The 19995-nt window shown below is 36.2% G+C and overlaps 1 protein-coding gene across 2 annotated transcripts in view; it reads left to right on the top strand.

Moving 5' to 3' along the window:
- The first annotated feature begins 17416 nt into the window (after positions 1-17416).
- The window catches only part of ANAPC1 (anaphase promoting complex subunit 1), a 130116-nt gene continuing 127537 nt past the window's right edge, over positions 17417-19995 (top strand). The window contains exon 1 of one of the 2 annotated variants that reach the window (XM_007476582.3): positions 17417-17555. The gene's annotated coding sequence lies outside the window, so the exon portion shown is untranslated. Of the gene's footprint in view, positions 17556-18672; positions 18875-19995 lie in introns of those variants that run through there. The other variant, XM_016425864.2, reaches the window with a different exon arrangement.

Here is a 19995-nt window from a genome sequence, read left to right as displayed (position 1 = left end):
GAATAGTTACAACTCAGAAATTGTTACAATCAGGGCCTGATTTATTGTTCTATTGATTTCTGGACTTAAAAAAGTGTTAATAATGCAGATTAAAGTTAAATATAGATGCATTTTTTTTCCTACAGAGAGCCCAGGTATTCAATCTTTACCAGAACACCTCTGTAAAAGCATCGCTTGAGCATGGTTGTTAAACATTGACCAGCACACCTCTGTACTGCTTTATAAACATCGCTTAAGCTCAGCAGAATTTAGCAGATGACTCAGGAAACACTATCACCACCAGACTGGAGACCTAGTGACTGCAGCCTGCTAATGATGATGATGTAACTGGCATTTATATCATGCTTTAATATTTGCAAAGTGATTTGCCTTCATTATCACATTTGAGCCTAATGACACTCCTAAGCATATACCAGGGCTGAAGAAAGGTCTCCAGAACATATTGTAAGTATTATCAGTGTCTTTTTTTTAATCAAAAAGTTACTTTCAAGATGCAGGGGGCATTTCTGGGCCCAATTTTCTCCCATGTGCTGGTTGTTAAATAGTTATCTTTATACTCCTGCCTAAGAGGCTAACTCACCCTCTATCTAAAGCACAAGTCTCAGGGGATGTGGCAAAGTTGGGAAATTAATGCATTGCTGGTGGAATTGTGAATTGATCCAACCATTCTGGAGGGCAATTTGGAACTATACCCAAAGGGCGCTAAAAGACTGTCTGCCCTTTGATCCAGCCATAGCACTGCTGGGTTTGTACCCCAAAGAGATAATAAGGAAAAAGACATGTACAAGAATTTTCATAGCTGTACTCTTTGTGGTGGCAAAAATTTGGAAAATGAGGGGATGCCCTTCAATTGGGGAATGGCTGAACAAATTGTTGCATCTGTTGGTGATGGAATACTATTTTGCTGAAAGGACTAATAAAGTGGAGGAATTCCATGGAGACTGGAACAACCTCCAGGAATTGATGCAGAGTGAAAGGAACAGAACCAGGAGAATATTATACACAGAGACTGATACACTGTGTTACAATCAAATGTAATGGACTTCTTCGTTAGTGGCAATACAGTGATCATGAACAACTTGGAGGAATCTATGAGAAAAACCACTATCCACCTTGAGAAGAAAAACTGTGGCAGTAGAAACACAGAAGAAAAACAACTGCTTGAATATATGGGTCGAGGGGCATATGGCTGGGGTTGTAGACTCTAAATGAACATCCTAATGCAACAATAGGTTCTGATCAAGGACATAAGTAATATCCAATGTCAGCTGCGGGAAGAGTGGGTGGAGGGGAGGGAGGGAAAGAATGTAATTATTGTAACCAAGGAATAATGTTCTAAATTGATTAAATAAATTAATTCAAATTTAAAAAATAATAAACAAAAGACAGAAACCAGTATGAGATGGAAAATTGATAATTTTGAATATATTAAATTTTAAAATGTTTGTGCAAATAAATCTAATGTTGCCAAGATTAAAAAAAAATAAAGCACAAGTCTCCTTTTCAATATGTATTACAAATAGTCTTGACATTATCGTTCATTTGCTTAATTATACAGTTTCTCCTCAAGTTGGGAATGTTCTTTCCTCATTGGTATATTGCTGTTCAAGCCTGGATTACCTGTGTCATCTGCTCCTACTTTTGTAGAATAAATGCCATCATTAAACCACAACTGCACTAATTGACTGCACACCCATTTTATACAGCCTTAACATAGCTTTCATTATTGCATGGTAATCCATTTATTCTTCTCTGATTATACTATATGTCTTGTATTATGCTAAATGATTTTGTTTGATGCTTTAATCTGTATTTTACCTTTAATTTCACTCTGTATTTAATTTTGTTCTGTAACCTTAGCCTGTGTTTTATAACAAACCTCAGCCTCTTCTCTGTTTCTAAATAAAAAAGCACATGAATTCAAAAGTTCAGTCTCTCCTAGAGTTAGCTGCCAAAATTTGTTTCCATATTGATCACTTTTCGTAAAGAAAACTGAGCCAAAAATTAGATGTTTTCTCATAAAACATTCTAATTCTATGAGAACTGTTATCTCAACAACACCTGGAAATCATGAAGTGCCAAGGAAAGATTGTTCTCTTGCATACTTTCAGTCTCAGAGAAATTCCAAGGCATTCTTGAGAAGTGGAAGACCTGACCTTGTCCTATCTTTAACCTCATCCTTGTTAATTAAAAAGGTGATCTTTATTTTAATCCCCAGGTTTGAGTGAGTCCACATTCCTGGGTCCCTATCATCCCTACAGCCCTGGGATGCATCTGGGATCCATAAATTCACAACAGTATTTCTCAGAGAAAGGTGGTCTTCATCCCACATGTGTGTTATGCTGACTTTTAAAAAAAATATAATCAATCATTATCTCTCAGCTCTGAGATGCCAGTCATTTATATACTTTCTGTTCAGTTATTTTGTTCTGTGCTTATACAAATTAGTTTCATCTTCAGTTCTGGGTCTTTTGCTGGGAACTGAAGCAAACCATAGTTCTGTTTTATTGGTCCCCTGCTAATAAACCACAATTTTGTTCAGAGAAACATACTTTAGTTTACTTTTTTGCTAAATTTTCACTCAAGATCCATCTTGCTTATTAATCATGGGTATCCCCCCTAAGACTATGTTCTTGGCACTTTTTGTCAGTGATCTAATCAGATACAAAAAGTTAAAGTCATCTCTATGCAAATGAGTCCAAAATCTATCCCTAAACTTTCTCTTGAACCCTGACCTTACATTTCTAGCTGCCTGCTAGACATTTTTACCTATATGTTCCATTGATATTTCAAATAAAATATTAATGAAAAAGGACTTAATAGCTTTCCCTTAAACCCATAATTTCTCTAAGCTTTCTTATTTATGCTGAAAATAATGCTATCCTCACAAATCATTCATGTTTCTAATCCTAAAGCCATCCTTGACACTTTCTTCTCCCTCATATACCGACACATGAAATAAATTGCCTACTCTTGCTAATCATATCTCCATAGCATTTCTCTTTTCTGTGTTTTATGTCCACTCACACGAATGCCCCCTTGAGTTCAAGCCCTCATCACTTCTCCCCTGAACACTCTAATAACCTCTTAAGTTGTCTTCCTTTTTTCAATTTCTCCCACATCTGTGTACCTGCAGAAGTAATCTTTTTTAAGTCACAGATTCCACCATGTCACTCTTCCCACTTCAGTGGGAAGAAAAAAACTTGTGTTGGTCTGTTAGACAAAATACATAAACTTCTCATTCTTGTTTTTTTAAGGTCTCTCATACTTTTATTTCAACCTAATTTTTAGTCATATCTCATCAATCCTCTTCACGTACTCTGCTATCCTTTGAAAGCAGATTAAGATTGTTCTCAAAAGTCTGCATTTTCTATCTCCTACTTTAATGCCTTTGCACAAATCTCTCACACTGAAATGTATTCCTTCCTTATTTCAGCCTCTCTGGATATTTATTTTCCTCATTTTAAGAGTGTCAAAATAAACATATTTATACTTTACTCTGTCAGAGGGACAAATCTTTCAAAAAACAATTTTATTAATTTATCATTTCCCTAAATCAAAGCATTTTTGGTTCAGAAAAAGATGTAAACTCATTGTGCCTTCAGACATTTCTCTAATATAAGACATTTGGAAATAATATTTATAGGAAATTTGAACAATGTAAATCTTACAATAGTTACACAATTCAGGATTGACATTCTACTTCATCTAAGAGAATCATCCTTCTAAACCCACTCATCCCTCTTGAACACTCCCTTTAAAGGATCTAACTTCCAGATGGTCAAGAGTGATCTGCAGTAACTGAGAGACCTCTTTCTTTTCAATACCCTATTTCTTTCAGGCCTCTGAGGTCGATCATTACTCTGATATCTTAAGGTGACTCAATCAAGGGATCCTAGTTGTCCTTATCAGGTCATGGCCCTAATTATTTCAGTGGAAGAGTCCTTCCTGTAGCTGATTTGAGTAAGCGAGAAAAGAATTTACTTAGGAATTGTTGGTTAAAGAAAGGTTGATAAGTTTCTCTTTCAGACGAGTTTGAATGCTTCAGACTAGGATACTTTATTTTAAAAGAAAGTTATTTTGTTTTTCCTTAACTACATGTAAAATTTTTTTAATATTCATTTTTATAATTTTTGAGTTCTAAATACCCTGCCCCACTTGCTTCCCTTTGTCCTTGAAAAAGCAAATACTTTGATATATATATTATACATGTGAAGTCAGGCAAAACATATTTCTATATCAGCCATGTTACAAAAGAGAACACAGACCCCCTCCCCCCCATTAAAAAAACTATGCTTTGATCTGGATTCAGACTTCATCATTTCTTTCTCTGAAGATAGCATTTTTCTTCATAAGTCTTTTGGAATTGTCTTATATCGTTGTACTAAGAATAGCTAAGTCATTCACACTTAATCATCTTACAATATTTCTGTTACTATGTACTATGATAGTTTGACTTTGCTCAGTTCACTTTGCATCAGTTAATTTTATGTTTTCCAGGTTTTTCTGAAACTATCTTGCTGGTCATTTTTTTTTAATAGCACAATAGTATTCCATCACAATTATGTCCTGGAACTTGTTCAGTCATTCCCCAGTTGATGGGCATTCCTTCAATTTCCAATACTTTGCCATCACAAAAAGAGCTGCTCCTTTTCCTTTGATCTCTTTGGAGATCTAATAATGGTATTGCTGGGTCAAAGGATTTTGTACAGTTTTGTAGTCCTTTGAGTAGAGTTCCAAATTTTTCTCCAAAATGGCTGGATTAGTTCACAACTCCACTAAGAGTACATTAATGTTCACATTTTTCCATATCCTCTCCAATATTTGTTATTTTCTTTTTCTATCATATTATCCAATCTTATAGGTATGAGGTGGTACCTCAGAGTTGTTTTATTGTGCATTTCTTTAATTAAAAGGATTTAGAGCACTTTCATATGACAATAGATAGCTGGTTTCTTCTTCTGAAAACTGCCTATTGGTGTCCTTTGACCATTTATCAATCAGAGAATGCCTCATGTTCTTATAAATTTGACTAATTTCTGGATATGTTTGAAAAGTAAAGCCTTTATCAGAGAAACTTACTTTAAAACTTTTTGAGACTGGAATGATTTTTAAATTCCTTTTAAAATATTTCTGAAAGAAAGAGTAGATGTCTTTGCTACCCCAACATTCTCCTTGACAGTAGATGATATTTCTTTTCTCTCTTATCTCTGCTCCAAAGTCATGTGCCTTATTCAAGGTCTGTTGAATTGCATCAACTCCTGCTTGAATATCTTCAACTAATAGGAAACTTGTCACCTCCTGAGTCAGCCCCTTCCATTTTTAGAATTTCTAACCTGTAGGAGTTACAATACCAGAAAGAAAATTAACATAATGTGAGTTTTTATTGACCAAGATCACCAAAAGACCCGAATCAATATAAAAATAGATCCAGAGCAGATTTTTTTGCCATTTGTTTCTCAGCACTGCTTCTCTGAATCATGAATTCAATTCAGTTCAAATTAATTTAAGGTATCACCTTCAAGTTATCTGGCTCTTCATTAAGCCATATATCTGAAAAAAAAAAAGACAATCAGCATACCCAACTACTGAAGTACAGAGTAAATGATGAAGCTATTTTCAAACTACTTGAGTTCTTCTAGCTAGATTTTAGTAGATGATCAATTTTCTTCCAAAACAAGATTTATTGTGAGATATCTGAGATCTTATATTTTGGCAAAGCTGCAAAATTTCTGGCTAGCATGTCTAGGTCTAGTTGGAAAAAATTTTTTTGAAGAGTAAGAGAAAAATCTACATTTAGTAACATGCTGAAGATTTAATTGCTCTAATTAAAAATGTCTTCTGAAGTAAGCAACATCGTTTAGAAATCAAATAAAGGAAAAATATTGCATTTTGGTAACTAAGAGACTGCCATCATTGTCAAATAATATATGCATCATTATAGTCATGGCACCTGGCAAGGATCACGCTAAAGTTAATTTGAAATAAGAAATGGTCCCTATTTTTAGAGGTTTACATTCTAAAATGCACATTGGGATATGTAGATTCTTATCCATATTATTTTCTAGGGCTATCCCTTCAACATCCCTTTTATAGGCTTTTTCACCTCTCTCATCTTTTATTATAGTCTTTGTAAAGTTCCCTCCTGTTCAGTCCCTTAGTTTTTATTACAGATTTTGTAAGTAGTTTTAAAAAATGCTAATGTGATATACCTGGAAGTGTGAAGTAAGTTGGGAATGTGGGGGGGGGGGAATAAGAAAAAAAATTTTTAAGTTTTAACAGAAACTGGGATGTATAAAAAAAAAAAAGCTGACTAATCACCAAGCATTTATTAAGCAGAGGGAGTTTCCTTGCCAGACTATTCTCTTTGCTAATGAAATCATGAGTCTAATCTCATGCCCCATTTAATATTTTTCCAATTAAAAAATTAAGCATTGTATTCATCTTATTAGCATAATAATTCATATGTATAATTTATAAGAAGTAGATATTTGTAGATTCGGGGTCATATACTCGATTTTTCTGATTGCTAAGAGTTTAAGTTAAACAATGCAAACACTGGTTTATATGGTAGGAAAAAAGTACAGAGGTATAGTCTATAGGATGGCCTCTAAGGTCAGTACCAATTCTGACATTCTGTGATTCTGGGAAACCACCTGATGAGGGAAATGATTGAAAAGCAACGATTTCTTATCTCTATCACAGTTCAATATACCACAATAAGAAAAAATGGCTCCAGGAGAGAAAGAGAGAGAGCGACACCAAGTGGACACATGTGAGACAGAAACATAGTGGTTTGCAGAAACGCTAGGAAACACCGGAGTGATGGTGAGAGATAAAATGAAGCAGCACAGAACAAGAGAAACAGAAAAAATCTCATTGGTGAAAAAAGACAGTCAGTCATTCTGAGATGCCTGTAAATCTTTCAAGGCTTTGGGTTAATTGATTAGAAATGTGAAATGCTGACACTGTATTCCAAACACAGGACAAGGCATATCAACAGATTAATCACATACAGGAAAACAAGGTGCTACAAGACTACTTTGGGGGAGGGGGGAGATCATGAATCATGTAGGAAAAATATTCTTAAAAAAATAATAAATAAAAAAGACTACAGATCCTTCTGACAAGGTGATTACTTATTCTATTACTTTGGAAAAGAGCAATTTGAAACAGAGAGGGGTTTGGGATCACATTATTTGATAAACTTCTAGCTTTAGAAAGGGAACTGAAGCACTAATCCAATCTTTTATAAGTTGAAAGAGCTAAACATACCTTTAATCCCTTGTTTTCCTAAATTCCACCATGATTATGCCTATAGAAAAGAAAAAGAAAAAATGATTGTTGAACTGTTGATAATTAAATTTTTAATTAATTATTTCAATTAATGAGCATTTATTTTCTTTCCCTCCCATCTCCCCTTTGTCAACTGAAAAACAAAACCTTTGAAACATATTTGTATAGTCAATCAAAACAGATTCCTGCATTAGCTAAGTCCAAAAATATGTATCTCCTTCTCTGTCTTGAGTTTGGCATCGGGTAGGGTTGGGAGGGTATTGAAAGATTTCTTCATCAACAGTCCTCGGAAATTGTGATTGCTCTTTGCATTGCTGAGAACTCTTAAGTCTTTAAAAGTTGTTTTGTTTACTTGTTTTTAAAGAACATGATATTACCTTTGTTTTATATCTTCTGTTTATTAATAGTAGCTAGTCATATATATTGCTTTAAAGTTTGCAAAGCACTTTATGAATATTATCTCACTTTATCCTCATAACAACCCTGGAGGTAGGTGTGGTTATAATCTCCATTTTACAGATGAGGAAACTGAGGCAGTAAAATGTTATGTGGCTTGCCCAGGCTGATACAGCTAGTAAATTTCTAAGGCCAGATTTGAATTAAGATCTTTTTTGATTCTAGACCCAGCACTCTATCCACTGCACCAGTTAAATGCCTTGTGACCTCAATTTAAGGTTATGAACAAAAACTCAACTTTTCTATCCTCTGAGCCATTCATGAAGGCTCATAAAGAAGTCAAACAGGAAACTGCTAAAAGAATTTTGAAATTAGATTGCTGTTTACTGCCAAACTGCAGTCATGTAGCATTCATGAAGCAATGTGTGTCTACGTGAGTGTGTCTTTCTATCTTTCTATCTGTCTGTCTGCCTTTCTATATCTATCTATCTATCTATCTATCTATCTATCTATCTATCTATCTATCTATCTATCCTTCTATCTATCTATCTATCTATCTATCTATCTATCTATCTATCTACCTATCTATCTATCTATCCTTCTATCTATCCTTCTATCTATCTATCTATCTATCTATCTATCTATCTATCTATCTATCTATCCATCTATCTATCTATCTATCTATCTATCTATCTATCTATCTATCCATCCATCTATCTATCTATCCTTCTATCTATCTATCTATCTATCTATCTATCTATCTATCTATCTATCCTTCTATCTATCTATCTATCTATCTATCTATCTATCTATCTATCTATCTATCCATCCATCTATCTATCTATCTATCTATCTATCTATCTATCTATCCATCTATCTATCTATCTATCTATCTATCTATCTATCTATCTATCTATCTATCCTTCTATCTATCTATCTATCTATCTATCTATCTATCTATCCATCTATCTATCTATCTATCTATCTATCTATCTATCTATCTATCCATCTATCCTTCTATCTATCCTTCTATCTATCTATCTATCTATCTATCTATCTATCTATCTATCTATCTATCTATCTATCTATCTATCCTTCTATCCTTCTATCTATCTATCTATCTATCTATCTATCTATCTATCTATCTATCTATCTATCTATCTATCCTTCTATCCTTCTATCTATCTATCTATCTATCTATCTATCTATCTATCTATCTATCTATCTATCTTCAACTAAAAAGTTGCCTATATCAGTATCAACAGCAGTTTTTGTACTAGTTATAAATGGTTATGTCTAGACTAAAAAATCTATAGCACTATATTACCAGATTTCCTTCAGTAAAAGGACTATAATGAAATAGTTAATTATATAGTCTTAATTACTTTGAAACCTCAATGGATCTGTAATTTCATTTTAGTTAATCACATATGTCAAACATGCTCTCTCATCTTGGGCTACTTTGGTCCACATATTCTAATAAATATTCCACAGGAGCTAAGTAAAACATGCAATCACAGTAAGATAAAGCAAAACATTTTTCTGTGATAGGGTTATACTAAATGTCCCAGAGGTTTTCTTGATTACTATTTCCCTTCATCTTTTTTCTTCCCATTTATCTTCCTCTCTCTTTCAGTCTTTCCTTGTTCATAAATATTTTCCTTCTGACCACTGCCTTCCCTAATTCACTCTTCCTTCTATCTGTATGCCCTGCCCCCATTTTTTTATTCCTCCTCCCCTCCCACTTCCATATAGGACAAGATAGATGTCTATACCTGAGCAGCACCAGATATGGAGGTTGTTTCCAGTTTAAGCCAATTCCAGTGGGAGTAAGGTTCAAGCATTGTTCTCTTCCCACCATCCCCTCCATGGTTTTAACTTTCATGTCTACTTATGTGAGATAATTTATCCTCCTTTATTTCTCCTGATTTTTTTCCATGTCTTCCTCCTTGTTCTCCTTTAATTTTGTTTTTTTTATATCATTCCATCCTATTCAACTTACTCCCTGCCCTGTGTGTATATATACTCCTTCTCATTGCCCTAATAATGATAAAGTTCTTAAGTATCTTAATTTTTTTTAAACCCTTACCTTCCATCTTAGAATCAATATTGTGTAGTGGTTCTAGGGCAGAAGAGTGGTAAGGGCTAGGCAATGAGAGTCAAGTGACTTGCCCAGGGTCACACAGCTAGGAAGTGTGAGGCCAGATTTGAGCCCAGTACCTCTCATCTCTGGGCCTGGCTCTCAATCCACTGAGCCACCTAGCTGCCCCCTTTAAGTATCTTAATTATCACCTTCCCATATAGGAATGAAAAAGGGTTGAATCTCAAGTTGTTTTTTTTTTTCAGTTTACCTTTTTATGCATCTTTTTGAGTGTTGTGTTTATCATCAAATTTTCTGTTCTGCTCTGGTCTTTTCGTCAGGAATGCTTGAAAGTCTTCTATTTCATTAACTATCCATTTCCCCTCTGAAGGGTTATGCTCAATTTCACTGGGTATTTGGTTCTTGGTTATACTCTTTCTGGAAAATCATATCCTACACCCTCCAGTCCTTTAATGTAGAAGCTGCTAGGTCCAGTATAATCTTTTTTTAAATTTTATAATATTTTATTTGATCATTTCCAAGCATTATTCATTACAGACAAAGATCATTTTCTTTTCCTCCCCCCCAACCCCCCATAGCCAACGCGTGATTCCACTGGGTATCACATGTGTTCTTGATTCGAACCCACTGCCATGTTGTTAGTATTTGCATTAGAGTTTCGTTTAGAGTCTCTCCTCTGTCAAGTCCCCTCAACCGCTGTAGTCAGGCAGTTGCTTTTCCTTGGTGTTTCTACTCCCACAATTTATCCTCTGCTTGTGGATAGTGTTTTCCTCCTAGATCCCTGCAGATTGTTCAGGGACATTACACCGCCACTAATGGAGAAGTCCATTACGTTCCATTGTACCACAGTGTATTAGTCTCTGTGTACAATGTTCTCCTGGTTCTGCTCCTCTCGCTCTGCATCACTTCCTGGAGGTCGTTCCAGTCTCCATGGAACTCCTCCACTTTATTATTCCTTTTAGCACAATAATATTCCATCACCAACATATACCACAGTTTGTTCAGCCATTCCCCAATTGATGGGCATCCCCTCGTTTTCCAGTTTTGGGCCACCACAAAGAGCACAGCTATGAATATTTTTGTACAAGTCTTTTTGTCCATTATCTCTTTGGGGTACAGACCCAGCAGTGCTATGGCTGGGTCAAAGGGTAGATATTCTTTTGTCGCCCTTTGGGCATAGTTCCAAATTGCCCTCCAGAATGGTTGGATCAGTTCACAACTCCACCAGCAATGAATTAATGTCCCTACTTTGCCACATCCCCTCCAGCATTCATTACTTTCCTTTGCCATCATGTTAGCCAATCTGCTAGGTGTGAGGTGATACCTCAGAGTTGTTTTGATTTGCATCTCTCTGATTATAAGAGATTTAGAACACTTCTTCATGTGCTTATTAATAGTTTTGATTTCTTTATCTGAAAACTGCCTATCCATGTCCCTTGCCCATTTATCAATTGGGGAATGGCTTGATTTTTTGTACAATTGATTTAGCTCTTTATAAATTTGAGTAATTAAACCTTTGTCAGAGGTTTCTATGAAGATTTTTTCCCAATTTGTTGTTTCCCTTCTGATTTTAATTACATTGGTTTTGTTTGTACAAAAGCTTTTTAATTTGATGTAGTCAAAATTATTTATTTTACTTTTTGTGATTCTTTCTATGTCTTGCTTGGTTAGGTCCAGTATAATCTTGACTGTGGCTCCCCAATATTTTAATTGTTTTTTTATGGCTGCTTGAAGTATATTTTCCTATGGTCTGATAGTTCTAGAATTTGACTATAATAGTCCTGGGAGTTTTTATTTTGGGAGCTCTTTTGGGAGATGATTGTTAGATTCTTTGATTGCTTATTTCCCCCTTTTGTTTGGGAATACCAGGGAAGTTTTCCCCAATAATTTCTTGTAAAATGGTATGCAGGATCTTTTTTTCATGAATTTCAGGTATTCCAGTGATTCTTAGATTAACACCTGGATCTATTTTCCAAGTCCATTGTTTTTCCAATGAGATATTTCATAACTTTTCCATTTTTTCATTCTTTTTATTTTCTTTTATTGTTTCTTGATATCTTATGGAGTCATTAGTTTCCACTTGTTAAATTCAAAATATTAGGAAATTATTTTCTTCATTGGGCTTTTGTATCTCTTTTTCTATTTGACCAATTCCACTTTTTAAGGAGTTGTTTTTTCTTCTGTGAATTTTTGTATATCTTACCAAACTCTTGACTTTTTCTCTCATTTCTTTTCTCAATTTTTTATCTCTCTCTCTCTCATTTGATTTTTGAACTCTTTCAGGAGGTGTTTTTTAGGCAATGGGGTAAAGGCATAAATTATGAGATAAGGATGAAGGATTCTTTATCATGAGTTTAGTTTCTACCCTTAAACTATTTCCTTGAAATTCATGGCAAAAATCTTGAGAAATTTTGGGAAAGATTACCTACTAAAGGACCCAAGTCTAGAAATAGTTTTTAGAACAAAGAAATATTTACTTCTTTAAAATATTTGTAGAGTAATGGAAAGGTTGTTAATATGCTTCTAGAATTCCCCGTTTTTGTCTTGCAAGGACAATTATTTAAAGCATGAATAATTTTTTTTAAAACTCTTACCTTTTGTCTTGGAAGCAATATTGTGTATTGGTTCCAAGGCAGAAGAGTGGTAAGGGCTAGGCAATGGGGTCAAGGGACTTGCCCAGGTTCACACAGCTAGGAAGTGTTTGAGGCCAGATTTGAACCTAGGACGGCCTGTCTCTAGGCCTGGTTCTCAATCCACTGAGCCACCCAGCTGCCCCCAAAAGCATGAATTATTTTTATTAATTCTAGGGTCAATTTGTACCTTTTAATTTGTAGCAAGGTACATTATTCCAGTTGGTCCAAAATTTAGATTTCTAAGGTTTGCTTTTTAATACACTGAATGCAGCAAAACAATAAGGCAACAAGAAGAGTTCTAGAAGTTGTTAACAGTATATCAAATAACATAATGGAGTTGGGGGAATTGCTTTGATCTGGGATGGAAAAAACAATGAAGTGGGTAGAAATAAAATTTATCTTTAAAGCATACTTTAAACTCCACTTTTTAACCTTCTGAAGGGAAACTAGAAAATTCTCTAGAATAACAAATCTCTCTGAGATCAAAGTGGTTCACTTTAAAGGCAATTAGAACTACATTTTTCTGAGCAGCTGGTTAATAGATAGTCTGATCCCTTTATATATAGTTATGGCAGAATAGACTGTCTAAATCTCTGTAGTTATTCTTTCAATATGCCTATAATTCTCATCAAGAGATTGTATTTTCTACTCTTCATTCACTCCAAAATATTCTGACAAGTCAACAAGCATTTATTATGTACTTATTCTGTGCCAGGCACTGTGCTAAGTGCTTGTCTTTTACTGCTACTACATCTTTATCATTCATATTGAAATTTAAAGGTTGTAAAGATTAGAAAGCCTACTAATTTCCTTTTTTATACAAATATCCAGTATTATTACAGCAATCCTTATTATAAACTAATTAAGCTCTTATAAAGGGTTTGAACTCACACATTACAATAAACTGACTACTAAGTTCCACAGGCAAATTTCCCAGAGCCCCTCAGATTCCCTTAATGGATCCATGGGCATGGAAAGTGAATTGTGAGTGGCTATATCCTCAGTCTTTAAATCTCCAAAGTTAACTCCATGGCCATAGCTCAAAAGTAATTCCTGATCTTTTGAACTGTATGTCCAGTTCATAACTGAGGTCAGACCCACATCTGATCATTCAAGAAATTTTGAAGTTCCTCAGTTCATTAAATAATCTCACATCTATGAGAAGAGGAATTTTTCTGTGTTTCTCTAGTTCAAATAATGACACAGAACACTCCCCAACCCATCTGGGGATGATTGAATTAAACTCATGTCATAAGTTCAATGGGTTTTCTAATTCCACAAACAAATCGGAATTTTTCTAGGCCTCTGTCTATATTTTAGACTGAAATTAGTTGGCTTTAAAAACCCTTGCCTTCTATTTTGATTTCTCCCTGGGGCTGTCCATGCTCACCATTACTGCTTAACAAAGTGCTAGATAAAACCTGCTATGGCAATGATAAAGAGAAACTCAGGAAATTAGCATAGTTGAGGAAGAAATAAAATGATCACTTTTTACAAATGATATAATAGTTTACTTAGAAAATATTTATTAAAAAGCATTCATTAAAAATAGTTAAATGGATGAAGAAGTGGGAGGAAGAAATAATTGAATATAAAAAATTGAAAATGTATTACAATTTTTAAAAAATGTGAATATAACTAAACCCTTGCTGACTTTTTTATGTTTAAATCTGTGGAACCCACTATGTGTTGAGGCAACCTGCTACTGGCAAAAATAGAAAAGATTTTGGAAGTCCCACTCTTTGTGAGAAGTTCTATAAATGTAGACCAGTGTTCCTCTTTCCCATCCTTATTTTTTGGTCTAGAATATATTATCATCTAAAATTGTTTTTTTCCATTTGAATTAATTTAGTCAATTTAGAACATTATTCCTTGGTTATAGTAATCACATTATTTCCCTCCCTCCCCTCCAACCACTCTTCCCACAACCAATGCGCAATTTCATTGGGTATTACTTGTGTCCTTGATCAGAACCTATTTCCATGTTGTTGTTTACACTAGGATGTTCATTTAGAGTCTACATCCCCAACCATATCCCTTTGACCCATGTAGTCAAGCAGTTGTTTTTCTTCAGTGTTTTTACCCCACTGTGTTTCCTCTGGATGTGGATAGTGGTTTTCCTTGGAGGTTCCTCCAAGTTGTTCAGGGTCATTGCATTGCTATCATCTAAAATCTTATAAATACTGAGAGAAAAGAAAATGTCAAGAACATGTGTGAAATAATGAACACTTTTACAAGTCCCAGTCTACAGATAAAGAAACAGGATAATAAAGTCAAAAGATAATCAAAGGCCAAATTTGAATAACTAATTTAAAGATATCTGAATGGTAACTGATACAAGCAAAGGATAAAGAAAATGTACTGTTTATAAAGTTAAAGTTACCCAAAACACAGGACAAAGATGTATGCTAAAAATCATGTTGTTGTTTTTTTATGGTCCTGAGAAACATCAACCTCCCTTTTTTGCCTTTTTCACCCTGAGATACTCAAAATGATAATTACTACTGCCTGCATAAATTGAGGAAATGGGGATAGGGGAAGATCAAGGACCAGACTCCATCCTGGATTGAGTGTTTTTTTAATCTCTGTGAGACTTCCCACCCTCGACCACAAATGCAAAACTTTGTTACCCTGGAAATAAAAAGGGAGGTTGATGTTTCTCAGGACCATAAAAAAACAACAACATGATTTTTAGCATACATCTTTGTCCTGTGTTTTGGGTAACTTTAACCTTATAAACAGTTATTCATATACATATGTGCCAGACATCTGCACATGCAGCTGGTCCTATGGTTTATAAGTTTCTTTATTCTTTGCTTGTATCAGTTACCATTCAGATATCTTTAAATTAATTATTCAAGTTTGGCCTTTGATATTTGTTAGTTGATTATCTTTTGACTTTATTATCCTGTTTCTTTATCTGTAAAGTGGGAATAATATTTATAGTACCTTAAAGGTGTCAACTTGAAATAAAGAAGATGACCACAGTAACAATAATAAATCTTTAATCATGGAGGGTATTGCAATCTGAAGTCAGCACAGAGCACTGCGGTATCCAAGTGCCCATAAGGGGTCCCAGTATTTAAATACATTCAACAGAACTGGAGTCTTAAGGAAGGCATAGTCTAGAGAAGCTATAAGTTGAAATGATTTTATTTAATCTAGTTATTGTTTTAAATGTATCTCTATTATTTTGTTTACTTAGTAAATACATTAATGTATATAATATTTTATAAAATCTGATTTTTCTGGGTGTCTGGAATGGATTAAGATTAATTTGATTTACATTATCTCTTATGGGAAAAATTCATTTGATATTCAACCTTTTTGGTACTTGACCTGTCTTTTGGAATGAATTCAAGGTACAAGTAGAAGTAAAGTGAGAGTTGAGTATTCCCAATCCTTTTATTCTTCCGAGTTGGCTTGTTTCCCTCAGGGTTCTTGCTACCTGTGTGAGTGCCTAGGATTATATAGAGTCACACAACTCATAGGTTGTTCACTTAGATGTCATCTCTAATGTCAGGGTAGCTCAACCCCACTCTCCACCCTGCAAAACATTGTTCCATTCTAAGGGACAGACATCTGCACATGCAGCTGATCCTATGGTTTAGTAGCTGCCATAGGAAGACTTCTGCATCTCCTTTTCTTACCCATTTATCTTTTTCTCTCTTTCTCCTAGTCTTCCTCCCTCTAAAACGCTTGTTGGGACCCCCCACCCCCAACCCCATTGCCAATTGGGTTGATGTTACATAGTTTTTCCTCTCTTTTTGAATTGGAAAGAACTACAGGTCCTTTAAGTTCTTGTGGCTAGGGATTGTTACCTACATAAAAATCATAAAAAACAGATATGAGAACTCTAGCGTAGGGGGTATGATGGTGTTTCTAACAACTAGTTCCTAGAGAAAAATACATAGGCCGCACTAATTTAATCTGCATTATTAACATTTTCAACAGTCTAGAAAATCAACAAAACTACAAAACGAGCCCTAAGGATATAAAGGAATAAGAGAAACAGTTCTTATTCTTCAGAAACTTACATTCTATGAGAAGAGAGAACTAGTCCACATAAAAGCACATACAAAGTAAGTTTCTTTGGATATATGGAAGGTAAGGGGGTGGGGGGGACACGCAAGCGCACATAAGAGCGCATACAAAGTAAGGCTATAAACTTAGAAAGGTAATGGAAGCCCTTGGTAGGCGGGGGAGGCGCAAACCAGGCTTGTTCGGGATGAACTGGGCTCAGAGGGAAAACAAGGCATTTTCTAAGGCAGAGGTGAGGGAGAGAGAGCATTTCTCAAATGGAAGGTAGGGACACACCGCCTGTGTCAGGGATTTAGGAGATGGGATGTCGGGGGAGGCCATCAGACTTTTAGAAGGATAAGGATAAAGTATAATAAAACTCATAAAAGTTAAATTGGATCTAGTTTATAGAGACCTTGAGACCTCCATCAAAAGAAGGAAAAAGTTCTGGGTATTAAGTAAGGGCTATTTAAATGAAAACCGCCTCTCCTCCCCCTCCCCCTTCCCCAATAAAGTCAAAAGAAGTTAAAAAAAAGGTGTTGCTTCCCAGCGCAGGGTGGGGTCTCGCTTTGGAGATTCCTTTTTTTTTTCTGGGGAGGGTTATGGGAGACCCGGACTCCAAGCAATCTAAACCCGCGCGGCCCAGATGTCAGCGCTTCTTCCCGCCCTTCTTCTCTTTAACTCCTTTGCTTTCTTCGCTCTCTGCCTCCAATCAAGGGGCTCGGGCGCCTGACGGAGAGTGAAGAAAAGGGCGGGGCCCGAGGATAGGCTCCGCCCCCTCGTCGGAGCGGAGCATGACGGGACATCCAAGATGGCCGCGCCCATTTGAACCTCTGGCCCGAACCCCTCGCGCCCCGGCCCGCTCGCTCTTCAGCACTCCCGAATACGAGAGGCACCGCGCCGCTCTCCCACCTTCTCCGCCACCGCCACCGCCGCCGCCACCGCTTCCTCCGCAACCTGGGAGGGAGACGGGGGAGGGCATGAGAAGTTGCAGCGGCAGAGGAGTCACAGCGACACATCGCTCCATTTGCCCGATCCCGTCCTCGCCCCGGTCCCCGCGTCTCCGGGGAGCAGCAGGGGCAGTGCCTGACGTTTCCTGGGTCACTCAGGTGGGCGTGCCCCCCAGGAAGGGCCGGGACTGTTCCTTCGCCAGGTCGGCTTGGACCCTCACTCGGAGCCTTCCCATCCCTATGGGTACCCTGGGCTCCCTTCTGTGCTCGCGACTGTTTTCCTTTCATCCTGACTTCCGTGGTCCCGCCGTTTCCTTGGTTTCGGGAGCACAGGCCTCTCTAGCTGCCGACTCTTTCCGCTTCACCCCTTGAAGCAGGAAAGGCGTGCCGCCTTGTGGGGAGTCCCGGCCTTTCCTTAAATTGCTTTAAGTTTTGTGGTGGTTGGGGTGGGTGGAATGGGAAGTAAAGGGTGTACAGGCCGGTGTCTCCAGTGTTAGTGCGTGTAGAGGTTCCAGTGAAGAAACTTGCAACAGCTATACTTCCGTCCTACCCCCGTCCAGAAGTACCCCTTCTCCTCCAGCAGTGCCCCTCTTCCCCCATAGCTTCTGTGGATGTAGATTGTGTGTGTTACACTATTTGGCTTGAGTATTTTCCCCAAGCATTCTTCACTCAAACCTAACTGACCTCATCTTAGAGGCCATTGCGCAAATTACTGTTTTCCTCCATGGAAGGAATGAATGTACATGTTCTCTCTTTGTCCAAATCTCACCTGTCTGATGGGACCTCATTTAAGGTTTTCTTAGTAAACATACTGGAATGGTTTGCTATTTCCTTCTCCAACTCATTTTTACAGATGAGGAAACTGGCGGACAAGGTTGAGTGACTTGCCCAGGGTCACACAGTTTAGCTGATGCTGGATTTGAACTCATGTAGATTAATCTTCCTAATTCCAAGTCCAGTGCTCTTGTCCACTGAACCACCTAGTTGCTGGTTATATACATGTATATATATTTTCATATATTCACATTTTCATAGATGTATGCACACAATTAGGTAGGTGCATGACTATACTTATAAAGAGATACATGTAAAGAAAAGAGATGGAACTCTGTTTCCTTTTACAGATTATCACATGTTTCTCACAACTCTGAATTTTAGGTATTATCCTCATTTCACAGATGTTAAACCTGAGGCAGAAAGAGGTTAGATGATTTGTGTGGGAGGGACTGAACCCAGACAGTTCTTCCTAACTCCCAAGTCCAGAACTCAACTTAAATTGCTCCACCTAGCTGCCACTCAACACATTTACTACAGTGCTACTATCATGAAGCATCTCTCCATTTCCCTTTTTTCTTTACTGAATCACTTGGGAACATCATCATTTGAACCCAAGTATTTCCAGTTCTAAGCCCAATACCCTTATTCATGCATCATGCTGCTTCCATGGATTGTCGTCATAATGAAAAGCTATGAGAAAGGTATTTTAATCTTTCCATTTTAGTTCTAAATTTTGAAGTTAGAAGATGTTTGATTTTTTTCCCAAGTTTATTTGAAATTGAAGTGGCTTTGGGAACCATTTCTTCAAGTTATATTCTACTTAGATTTGTGTTACCTTAGTAACACAAAAATATTCCTTTCCAGTAATTAATTAAAAAGTGGATTCTGTGGTTTATAATCTGATTTATAATTACTTCCTGCTTTATCATAGAAAACTCCTGAATTTATAATAGCTGACAGCTTTGCGGTGTTTTGATGTTTGCAAAACACTTTATATCTCATCTGAACATACATGTTTTTTCCCATAATCGTCAAGTAGCCCTTTTAATTTAGAATATCTTAGCAATAAACATAGTCTCTCAGTTTGAGAATGTAGATAATTTACTTTGATTTTAGAATTTGGTAATATTACTTACTTGATTTCATTTGATTTTGTCTGTGTAGTACAACATATTGCCTAAGGAACAAGTGGACTAAACATTTTTAGTGGGGTTATAAAGAACTTAAAGTAGACCACTTAGTGCTTGTCAGTAGATTTAATGAAAAAAATGGGAACATAGATTTGCTGCAAACAAATCACTTTGCAAAATTAAAATCTAAGTGATCTTAAGATTACTTGCTTTGGTTCCCTACCTTTTTTGTAGGTAGAGAATTGATTGTAAGAGTGAAGTGAAATTGCTGTCTATATAAAGGTATTTTTTATTGAAAGCTTTTGTGGTCAGTCAGTTTGATAGCGTTATTTCATCTGTTACTGGGAAAGGGAGAAGGGACTAAAGGGCAGCTGAATTATATTTTAATATTAACAGATTACTTTGGTACTTAATCATTTTGATTAAACTGTTTAGTTAACTGAAAGCAGTAATTTTTTAAATCTGGCATTTCTCAAGTCATCACATTACATTTGGTGCAGCTAAAGCTAGTCTATGATCCTATTGCTGTGGTTTTTAAATGATTCTGCATGTCTTATAAAATACTAGAACAAAAATGAGACTTTATGTGTGTAGAAGAGTACTGTACTTGAACTTAGATGAGAATATCTGGGTTCAAATTTAGACTTTACCACTTAATAACTGGTGCCTATGGGCAAATCAACTTCATATCA

This window comes from Monodelphis domestica, chromosome 1 (genome assembly GCF_027887165.1).
Source record: "Monodelphis domestica isolate mMonDom1 chromosome 1, mMonDom1.pri, whole genome shotgun sequence".
Classification (NCBI taxonomy): Eukaryota; Metazoa; Chordata; class Mammalia; order Didelphimorphia; family Didelphidae; genus Monodelphis; species Monodelphis domestica.
This window is presented reverse-complemented; position numbering and strand designations above follow the sequence as displayed.